This window comes from Gambusia affinis, linkage group LG07 (assembly GCF_019740435.1).
Source record: "Gambusia affinis linkage group LG07, SWU_Gaff_1.0, whole genome shotgun sequence".
In the NCBI taxonomy this organism is placed as follows: Eukaryota; Metazoa; Chordata; class Actinopteri; order Cyprinodontiformes; family Poeciliidae; genus Gambusia; species Gambusia affinis.
The window spans coordinates 11,587,313-11,598,676 of record NC_057874.1 but is presented as its reverse complement, the minus strand read 5'-3'; positions in this window follow the sequence as shown (position 1 = coordinate 11,598,676).

Here is an 11,364-nt window from a genome sequence, read left to right as displayed (position 1 = left end):
CTGAGTTTCAGGCGTTTCCTTTTCCTCTTAAAGGGAAAGAACACTTTGCAAAATCACTGAGATATATATTTTTGAGTTCAAACAATACATTTCTGCATAGTAACAGTAGAAAGCATAACACTTAGGAACAGCATAAATGCTGCAAGGGCTCAATATTAGTAGACATGGGCAAAGAGTGTGAAGGAATGATGGAGAAACAGCATGAGAAATAATCAAAAAAGAGAACGATAAGAACAACATTACCCAGTGCTGAGGCAGATACTGACAAACACAAAGCAGCTGTGGTTGATGGTAACCAGGACAGAGTTTTTCAGGAAGCAGGCAGCAAGAATAATAACTAATCAACCAATCAGAGGCAAGTTTAACAGTTTACTTACCAATTTTGAGCAAAAACAACACCTAAAGTTAAACCTTCTTTTGTTCTCAGTTTTGGAAACAGGATCACAAGGTCAAATTGAGTAAAAAGAAACAAAGCTGAAGGAAATGATAAAACTTCCAATTTCAAAAATATTCAGCCTAGCCTTTTAATGCATTATTTATAATTTGCATTAATTAATAACTCTTCACAGTAATAGGAAATCATGCTTTAAAAGCCCTTAAAGATAACAACTGGAGGTGAACAAAATTATAATAGAGCTGAAGGACACATATCAGGTAAGAATACATTCTAGACTTTAGTCTAATCTGAAAACGTTAGTAAAACATTTTTGGCAGCTGTACATTGGGTATTCTGATGGACTCATCTTCTTGGCTGTTTGGGCTTCTTGGGCTATAAATTACAATTATTTTTGTAAAAAGTTGATACCAACATTTCCTGTAAGTACCACCAAAGGCATTGCAAGCTTAACCAGCTGTAGTTTGAGAACCATGGATTTAAATGATCTGCGAAGTTAAATGCCGGTTTAGGGCTCATAATTTAGCTCTATTATAGAGAAGATGTGTGTTTCTGCTATCCTGAAACTGAAACTGGAAAAAGAGAAATAAAAAAAAAAAAACATTAGCCAAAATACTAATTTATGATCCAACATGTTGGCATGCTTTCTGTGTCACTTTTTTTAAAATCTGTGTCAAGTTACACACTTGCTCTGCCTTAGAGTGACACATCGCTGAAAGCCTGCCAAGAGCTTTGCCTCATTTTACTGTGTAAACATGAGCATTATCACAGCCTTGTTTGCTCTAGTTTGACTTACTTACATGTTTGCACTGAAAAGCAGAGCAGTGAGAAAGCTGTGCAGATAACCATCATGAAACAGAAACCCACTTCTGATTCAATTGCTGAGTGTAAACGTGATTAATTGTGCTGATAAGAATGAACAGGAGCTGCTGCTGCTTCACTGAGCAGCAGAATATATCTGGTGTTGCGCTAACCAGCTTTTGTGCAACGCTGGATGTAAAAACAAAATACTTTAGGCTAGAGCATATCTGGACATATCTTCTTTGAGTCAGAGTTCATCTCTCAGGTCAGAGTCTTTCACTTTCAGAGGCTGTGTTTTTGGGGGAGGGGTAATGGACTGCGTGCTGGGTGGGTTGTGACAAGTCACAAGGGACCAGGGAGGTGACAGAGCTGAGCAGCACAGTAATTAGTAACACAGTGGTCCGCCTGTGTTGCCAGATGTAAAAGCTGCTGTACTGTTCAGCCCTGCAGCCACACACACCCTCTGCTGCCTTCGATCAGAGCTTTGACATCACAAGAACAGAGAATAGTCTCCATTTCTTTGTTTGTATCTTTGTGGATCACAGATCACATGTTCAAGTTAGTGTGATTTTATGACATTTGTACTCGTGTGTTTGTAATTAGTAGTTTTGAGGAAACTACATTGTTTAGGCTGAAGAATTGTTTTTCTTGTCATTAATGTTGGGAAAAGTTAAGATGACATTTAAATTGCCATTCAAAACACTAATAACAATGTTACATATGCCATCACAAATGGTAGAAGACATAAGACGACACAGTGGAGTCAGTAGATGCTGATGAACAAAGTATGCAAAGGTCGTGAACTTTCTGCAGAGTCAAAAGTCTTTCTCCTTGATGCGGTCTTCAGATTAGCTCAGAAAATGTGCATAGAGAGTTTCCTAGTCTGGGTTTCCATGGCCAGGAAGCTGCACCCAGCTCTATATTATTTGTGCTATACAAAGCATCGGAGGTGGTGATGCAAAGCAAGGCACCGCTGGACTGTAGAGCAGCAGAGAAATGTTCTTGGAGTGATGATTCATGCCCCTCTGTCTTCCAACCCAGCCGACAAGTCTGGGTTTGGCAATTGTCAGGAAAATGGTACTTGTCAAACTGGACTGTGTCAAAAATAACGTTTCGTGCAGACAGGATTATAGAGCGGCGGTTTTTCTTAGTTCCAATGAAAATAACTCTTGATTTATTGTCATACGTGACTTTTGGAAAATATCATTCGACCTTGAGGGAAAAGGTTTATAGATTGCACCTTTCTGTGCACACCAGTACAAGAAGAAGAAGAATATATATATATATTTAGGTTAGTGGCATTAGATTCTGACCCACCAGTAAATAGACACTGACAGTTGATTCAAACCTCAAAACAAAACTTACGGCCCGGCCTTTTTCAGCCGCTCTCTGATCCCTGAATGTGACAGTTTTCTCTCACTGCATCCTGTTTGCTGTTTTCCCTCGTCACAAGGCTGGTTCAGCCGGTCTATAGAGGTCTTAAGAGTTCCCATACTGCGAGGCCTTGAGTGTAATACTGATCCATCTAGTTTCCTGACTCATTATGTAAATCAAATCTTCCCATGTTCTTCCTTTCACCGCCCCGTCAGGAGGCAGAGGGTGTGGAAACAGGTGCAGGAGGGACATTTTTAGATGTATCTACAGGTTTGAAACAGAAGCAGAGTATCTGAAACCGTCCTGGTCCACAGCCAGCACCTCCAGGAAATAATATTTCTGGTGAGAACTGAATTTTAATGAGATACCAGAAACAGACTGAGCAACTCCCACTGCAAAGGGGAAATTTAGTAAATATGCCACCTGTATAATTAAACGTCTGTGGTGTAATATGAGGGAAAAAAAGGCCTTCAACGAGTTACAAATGTAGCTATGCCCCACATTTTGTCACATTACAGCTACAACAAATAAACCAGGTATTTTGTTAGGATTTTATATCCTACACCAACACAAGAGTTGTGCATAATTATAAACTAAAACAATCTAAAAATGTTTTAAAGCTCTGCCACTGTGACGTGGATTCACATTTATCTCCCTTTGCTCAGAGGAACCTAAACAGATCCAATGCATTTAGAAAGATAGTCTGGACTGGCTGACAAACATCAGCAGGCTTCACAGATGTATGTCACACTTTCTCATATTCCTAATTGTAAGAACATATAAAATCAGAAATCACTTCTTATTCAACTCCTCAATTACTCATGTTGTCTTGAACTATCACATGAAAGCTTATTAAAGTAAATTGGTGTTGTTGGTGTAGTGTGACAAAATGTGAAAAAGTTCAAGAGTTGAACTCTAAGCCTTAGAGTTACGAGTGTGTCTGCGAAGAATTGTCATCAATTCATGTTCTCATTATGTCCAGGAAAAGTCTTTGTCCTCTTTAAATTTGTCAAGGCAGGTCTTTAATCTAGTTTCAAATGTCACCAATTCAAAGTCCCAGCAACAGCCACTCTGACTGCACGCTACCGTTCCTCTGTGTGTTGTATCTGTTTCATTATTACCGACTGCTGTCAGCAGTCCCGTTACAATTCAAATCCTACGTGTGGAGAGGTGATTAGTTAGAGTAACAGCTCAAAGTGTCGGCCAGCGCAAGGAAAATTTGCTTAATATGTCAACCGACCTGCTTTACCTTCTTATGCGCTGTTGACTCAGCAAACTGTTTACAGCTAAAGACAAATTCAGTTGCTTACACAGCTGGAAATTCTGGTTATGAAACAAGTTGTTGTTGATCAGTTTTAAAGCCGTGACTCTACTTCAATCTGCTGTATTTTTTCACGCTGAATGGGAAATATGAGGAAGCCTCGATTTAAAATGATGTCAAATAGAAACTTAAATGTTCTTGAATCATGTCTGATTTATCTGCATTTGTTGAATCGTACAACTGCTAAATAATGAAATATTTTTGTCAGTTTGAAATTGCATCACTCGCATACCGCTGTCAACTTTCCTTCAGAGCTAAGCAGCCATGTAAGCCATTGGCTGTTTTTTCTGAGGAACGATCATAATGCCAAATGTTTACTCAGAGAACTAGTAAATCATACAAAGTCTTATTCACACTATTCCATAGTTACTGGGTTCTTGGTTCTCATCAAAACTGACCAATAAAATTGGGTACCCACATGAAATGGCCGTTAGCACTGAGTCGATTAAACTTAACATTATCCTCCTGGACCAGGGCGACACTTGCACTGTTTCAATTGAGGTGAAAGGAGGCAGCCAGGTGTTGAGAGTTATTGGTTTAATATTTTACTGCACTCTGTCATGCGGTTTGGATTTGTACTGACAGCTTTGTTTAAAAGCAAAGTACGGACCTAAATTAAATAAGAATCCGTGCCACAAGTCGAAATCTGATGTTGACATACGATGTGCTTTCTGTTGAATCCGACTCAACTTGAACTATTCAGCAAGGAAGAGTTTCATCCTTTCAGCTGGAAGAAACATTAAAGACGTATTTCTGGGAATACAGAATACGAAGGCACACCACACTATTCAGATTTTTATTTAAAAAAAAATCAGAATTTCCAGACCAGGTATCACTTTACTTCCTCTCCACAATTATCATTGTTATCACGTGAGTTCCCAGTAAAAAACATTGAGGCTTGTGGCTGTTAAAAGAAGAAACAGAAATGCAGGTAACATCAATAATGTTTGTTTGCTACCTTCAGTAAGATTTAGAATATCCTGCACTGCTCACTTTCTGTAGATAATCACATCAAATTTCATGACCTCTGATTCAAGAAAGAGGCATCTGTTCCCTCACATGTTGCAGCCGCATCTACTGACGTACTTCCCCCATGACGCCTCCCCAATATTTGTCAGATGTCTCGTCCTTGAAGTAAATCGTTACGTCACAATGACGGAGCGGACCTAAAAACAACTGTTGAGTCCAACTGCTACATGAGGCCAACTCCTGATTTGTTAAACTGATCGGATTCATTTGAAAACTGCAGGGCTGATGTGAGAAAATCGCAGCACTTCTTATATGAAATAAATTTTGACAAATAGAAACGGCTCACAGAGCAAAACGATTGTAATTTGTGCAGCACTGTGTGACCTCCGCAGACATTTGCTCTCACTATTCTCAACATTTCTATTTACACTCAAACTGCTCTGGCATGTATCAGGACAAGAGGTCAATAAAACAGTTCAGCTATCCTGACAAATTAACAAAAACATTAGCAGTGGGAGACTTTAGTTTCCACCATCCAGCAAAACAGCCTTTTGTGGGAGCGCTATGAAATTGTTTCGTATTCCTATAAAATTGAGCTGAGAAGACATGACATGATGAAGATTAAATGCAGGAAGTGAAGACGTCAAAGGGAAAAAAAAGCGAAGGAGGAAGCTGGAGACTGAGAGATCTTTGAGCCACACAATGTCTGCTTTCTGTCCGTCTGTCTCATCAGTGTAACCCATCTGTGACTGCAGAGTCGACTCCATTGTGCAGAAGTCTAATGAGGCTTTTCTGTCTACAGCTGACAGTTGGTGGCAGGACCATGCTGTGGAGCACCGCAGGGTGACAACTTATCAAGGTCACTCCTCTGACCTCAGCTTCCTGCTCAGAAGAAGGGCCGATTGTCCGGCCGGGCTTTTATTCCGTTTGCTGCAAAGACGGTTCTCTAACTCAGCCTTAGTTTGACAAAACTGTCCTTTCTTCTGCTGTTATTCCTCATCTCCATTTGGCTCCTCCCACCTCCTCAAAAAAGCATTTTTGTCTATTCTTTGTGGTTCTTCTTATCTATTTACACCTTAAGTTCAATGGACCACAAGTCCGATCAGTGTGGCCTCTCCCTCTGACCTCCTTCACGTGCCTGCAACATTTGGGCAACACAGAAGCTGTATTGCTTTTGAGGGCTTTTAATGTCGGTCACATGAGATGCTGTGAGTTTGGAATAATGGGGACAAACTGGGCAACTTTCAGAGAACGAAAAATGCAGACTTTAAAGTCAGGGATGCCCACATGGAGCTGTTTCAACATGAAGGGTTGTAGCATGAAAACGGGGGTATGCAGCCGCATTGCTGCAGTTTTATTGGAAGAAAATACATTTTAAACAGGTCACCGTTTTCTCAGTTTACTTCTATATGCACTATTTCCATGAAATTCTCACCATGTGTTGGAATAAACCCAGGCAATTTACACAAACAACAAAACAAACCCTGATAAGCTTTGTCTTGTCTAGCCAAGTTGAAAAGATTTATTTATTTATTTATTTTTTCAGTAAAGATCAAAACAAATCCGAGTTTGGCAGTGGACCTCAATTGTAAAATGCAAGAGCATGAAAGGGATTTTAGATGCAGAATGAGGTAAGAATCCAACGTTATTCCCAGGTGTCTGACACATGGTCTTGATTGATGTACAAAAGTACAAAACGTTCATGTGCTATAATCAGTATTATTGTTTCACTAAAACTTAGAATCAGCCACCAATTTAACTTAGCTGGGCAACAAATCAACTTAGTCATCAAAGTTGAGAAAGAAATTTAATGGTATGTACAATTTAATATCAGCAGCATAAAAAATGAAGACTTTTTTTCAAGGATTTGTATGTGCTGGAGGGCTTGTAAAAACACGAAGCGCTTCCATAAAGTTTTTAGGCATAATTTTTTTATGGGAATTTTTTTTCCTATTTATGATGGCCCTTGATAGGATCTATGATGGCTATCTATTTATGATAAACATCCTGCAATAACCTGGATCATTCAGCACAGGTACTGAATAATCCAGCATAACGGTGAACATCAAAACATCATCAAACATCTTTAATAAGGTTGTTTCTGTAGAAAGTCTGATTGAAAAGAACCAGAAATCTGAATGACGGTAATAAAACATCTGACCTCCCCTTTTAGCACTTTTCCTAAAATATTTCTAAGAAACATCAGCTTTGAAATTAGACAGTAGTTGGAAAGAAAATACAAAAAAATAAATAAATAAATCCTTGTAACCAATTCCAACAGTATGGTTTTCAAAAGTAAGATTTCAAAGGTCTTGAAACACATCTCACAATTTACTTATGAGAAGTGTCTTGTGTGATTGTCATGTTTGGTTCAATTTGTTTTGCCCACATGCAGAACACTAAACAGAGGAGACGAAAAATCAGTGAAGGCAGTTTATTTGTAAACAAAGGATGGATGGAACGGTCCTGTTCCGGGGGGTATAGGCTCAGGAAACAAGCAGCACACTACAGAAAGATTGCAAGGGAGGTGGTGAGTTCAGGATAATCGGAGAAGGGAATGTTAGCGCAGTAATGGATCAGTCTTACTTGTGGGGTGGGAAAAATAGTCTGGGATCTTCTTTGTGGTTCCAGATGGTCCGGTGTTTAGACAGAGGATAATACGGGAGATGATATGGAGGATCGGTGGAGAGCGGACAGGTAGGCTCGGACGTGCAGGAGGACAGACCAGAAGAACGACTGCCTGCCGGAGGAAAAACTGGAGGCGCTGGAACAAAGGAAAGACAACGTGGATTAACTCGGAGATCTTTCACAAAAGGAATCTCAGATAGCTCACGTCGGGGCTCAGAGCACCATGGAAGGCTAACACTCCAGCGTTGAAGTATAGGTGGTGCGGCCCTCTTGTACTCCAACACAGATGAGCTGATAGACTGCCGGTGTGGAAGGCGGTGACACACCTTTCCGGGAAAAGGTGGGTCAGGCGCCATCTAGTGGACGGAAGGTGAGTCACAAAAAAGTGGAACAAAAAACAGAGCCCACAGAAAACGGGGACAAAAACCCAAGTTCCTGACAGTACCCCCCCCTCAATGGTCGCCACCTGGCGGCCGGAAAGAAGAAGAGGTAAGTGAGGAACGATAGTCCCTAACAAGGGAAGGATCTAAAATAAAAGAGCCGGGAACCCAGGAGCGATCCTCCGGACCGTAGCCCTCCCAATCAACCAGGTATTGCCAGCCCCGACCTCGCCGACGGGAGTCCACGATCCGGCGGACAGTGTATGCAGGGTGACCATCGATCTCCCGGGCGGGAGGAGGGGGTTCGGCAGGAGGGCAAAGAGTACTAGTGTGGACAGGCTTTATCTGGGAAACATGAAAAGTGGAGTGAATGCGAAAAGAAGCAGGGAGGCGGAGACGAACTGCAGACGGGCTTATGATGGATTCGACTTCAAAGGGGCCAATAAATCTCGGGGAGAGTTTTCTTGACATAGCCTTAAGTGGGATGTCCCGGGACGACAACCATACTTTCTGACCCGGGGCGTAGGTGGGAGCTGGAACCCGTTTACGATCAGCGAGGCGTTTGTTTTGATTGGCTGTGTTACCGAGATTGTGGATGGTCATTCTCCAGACCCTTTGGCAGCGGCGGACGTGATGACGGACAGAGGTTACGGCAATATTGTCTTCCTCAGAAGGGAGTAGAGGTGGTTGATAACCAAGAGAGGTTTCGAACGGGGACAAACCAGTAGCGGCAGAAACATGACTATTGTGGGCATACTCAACCCAAGTGAGGAACTGACACCAGTCAGATGGATTGGCTGAGGTAAAACAGCGGAGGGTGGATTCAAGCTCCTGGTTCATTCTTTCGACCTGACCATTAGTCTGGGGATGGAAACCAGATGTTAATGAAACCTTAGCTTGTAGGGCCACACAAAAATTTTTCCAGACTTGTGATATAAACTGGGGCCCGCGGTCAGACAATATCTCAAGTGGGATGCCATGTAGGCGGAAAACATGTTTAATTAGGAGTTGGGCGGTCTGAAATGCTGTAGGCAGTTTGCGGAGGGGAACCAAATGGCAAGCCTTGGAAAACCGGTCTATAATGGTGAGGATGGTGGTCATACCTTTGGATGGTGGTAATCCAGAAAATCCACAGCAATGTGAGACCATGGGCGTCTGGGTATGGGGAGAGGTTGAAGGAGACCGAACGGAGGTTGGTGGGACGATTTGTTCCTAGAACAGACTGTGCAGGCTAAAACATACTCCTTCACGTCTCTGTGTACAGAGGACCACCAGAATTTGCGTTTAATGAGGGAAATAGTCCGACTGATACCTGGATGTCCTGAGAAGCGGGACGCGTGGATCCACTGAATGAAACGGGCCCGGACGGAGGTCGGAACGTAAATCTTGTTTGGTGGGCAAGAGTCGGGGGGTGGTTCGGTTTGTTGGGCCTGTTTGATGAGGTCCTCGATTTCCCATGTGACAGCTGCCACGGTGCAGCTGGGAGGAAGGATGGGGGCCGGTATCTCCTCTGCGTCGTCTGGAGCATGGAGGCGGGACAGAGCATCTGGCTTGACATTTCTGGTTCCTGGGCGGTAAGAAATGGAGAGATTAAACCGTGAAAAGAACAGTGACCACCGAGACTGGCGGGGATTTAGCCTCTTGGCTGATTGTAAGTATGATAAATTTTTATGATCGGTCCAAACCAGAACCGGATGTTCCGCCCCCTCTAACCAGTGTCGCCACTCCTCCAAGGCCAGCTTAATGGCCAACAGCTCCCGATCTCCAACATCATAATTACGCTCTGGCGGGGTCAATCGGCGAGAAAAAAAGGCACAGGGGTGAGTCTTATTATCACAATCGGATACCTGGGATAGTACGGCCCCCACTCCGGTATCCGAGGCGTCGACCTCCACAATGAACTGCCTGGAGGGGTCAGGTTGGATTAGAACGGGAGCATTAGAGAAGAGGGTCTTGAGTTGAATGAAAGCAGTGTCTGCTTCGGGAGTCCAACTGAATGGGGTCCTAGTGGATGTTAGAGCAGTTAATGGCTGGGCGGTTTGGCTGTAGTTTCGGATGAACCGGCGGTAAAAGTTGGCAAACCCAAGGAAACGTTGCAATTGTTTCCTTGTCTCTGGAACCGGCCACTCCAACACCGCCCGAATCTTCTCTTCCGTTGGCCTCACCTGCCCGCCCTCTAGGATGAAACCAAGGAAGGAGACAGATGTTTTGTGAAATTCGCATTTCTCTGCTTTAACATAAAGCCTGTTCTCCAAGAGACGTTGAAGGACTAAACGGACATGACGTTTATGTTCTGCTGGGGATTTAGAATAAATCAGAATGTCATCCAGATATACAAAAACGAATACATTTAGAAAGTCTCTTAACACATCATTGACCAGGGCTTGGAAATAAGCTGGGGCGTTGGACAACCCGAATGGCATGACCAAATATTCAAAATGGCCGATGGGAGTTTTGAACGCGGTCTTCCACTCGTCTCCTTGACGGATGCGGAGTAGGTGATAAGCGTTCCTCAGGTCTAGTTTGGAAAAAATGGTTGCGTCATGAACCGGCTCAAATGCGGATGACAACAGAGGTAAGGGGTACTTATTCTTTACAGTTATATTGTTTAACCCTCTGTAATCTATACATGGTCGTAGCGAACCATCCTTCTTGGCCACAAAGAAAAACCCCGCCCCTAGAGGAGAGGAGGACGGACGAATGAGGCCGGCAGCCAGAGAATCCCCGATGTATTTCTCCATAGTTTCCCTTTCCGGTCTGGAGATGTTATACAAACGACTGGAAGGTAGTGGAGCACCGGGCAAAAGGTCTATGGAGCAATCGTAAGGACGATGAGGAGGTAATAAAAGGGCCTTGGACTTACTAAAAACTGGAGCCAAGTCATGATATTCTGGCGGAATGTTGGACAGATCGGGAAGCTCCGCCTCTTGCGGTTCTGCCGGCGACAAACCTGGGGGAATGGCAGAGCGGAGACAGGACGAATGACAAGTAGTGGACCAGGACTCGACATGTCCGTCTGACCAATTAATGTGAGGGTTGTGCCGTTTAAGCCAGTTGAAACCCAGGACTATGGGCGAGTTGACCGTGGGAAAAACAAAAAAAGATGCGAGTTCGCTGTGGTTGCCGGAAATTAGTAACTGCAGGGGCTTAGTCCGGTGTGTTATTTGAGGAAGAGTTTCTCCATTAATAGCGGTGACACGAAGAGGGACGGTTAAAGCTTCAGTTTCAATTGACATTTTCTGAACGAACGCTGAATCCATAAGATTCTGCTCGCATCCCGAATCAATAAGAACTGACAGCGGAAGCGTCTGCCCATTGCTGATCAAGGAGGCTGGTAACAGAAAACGAGGAGATTCGTCCCTCATAGATTGGTCCACCAGTCCCCTCGCCTCTACTGGCGGACCTGGGGGTTTAACCGTACCGGACACTGGGCAAGGAAATGTCCCGGAGAGCCACAGTATAAACAAAGGCGGGACGTAATACGTTTGCGTCGTTCC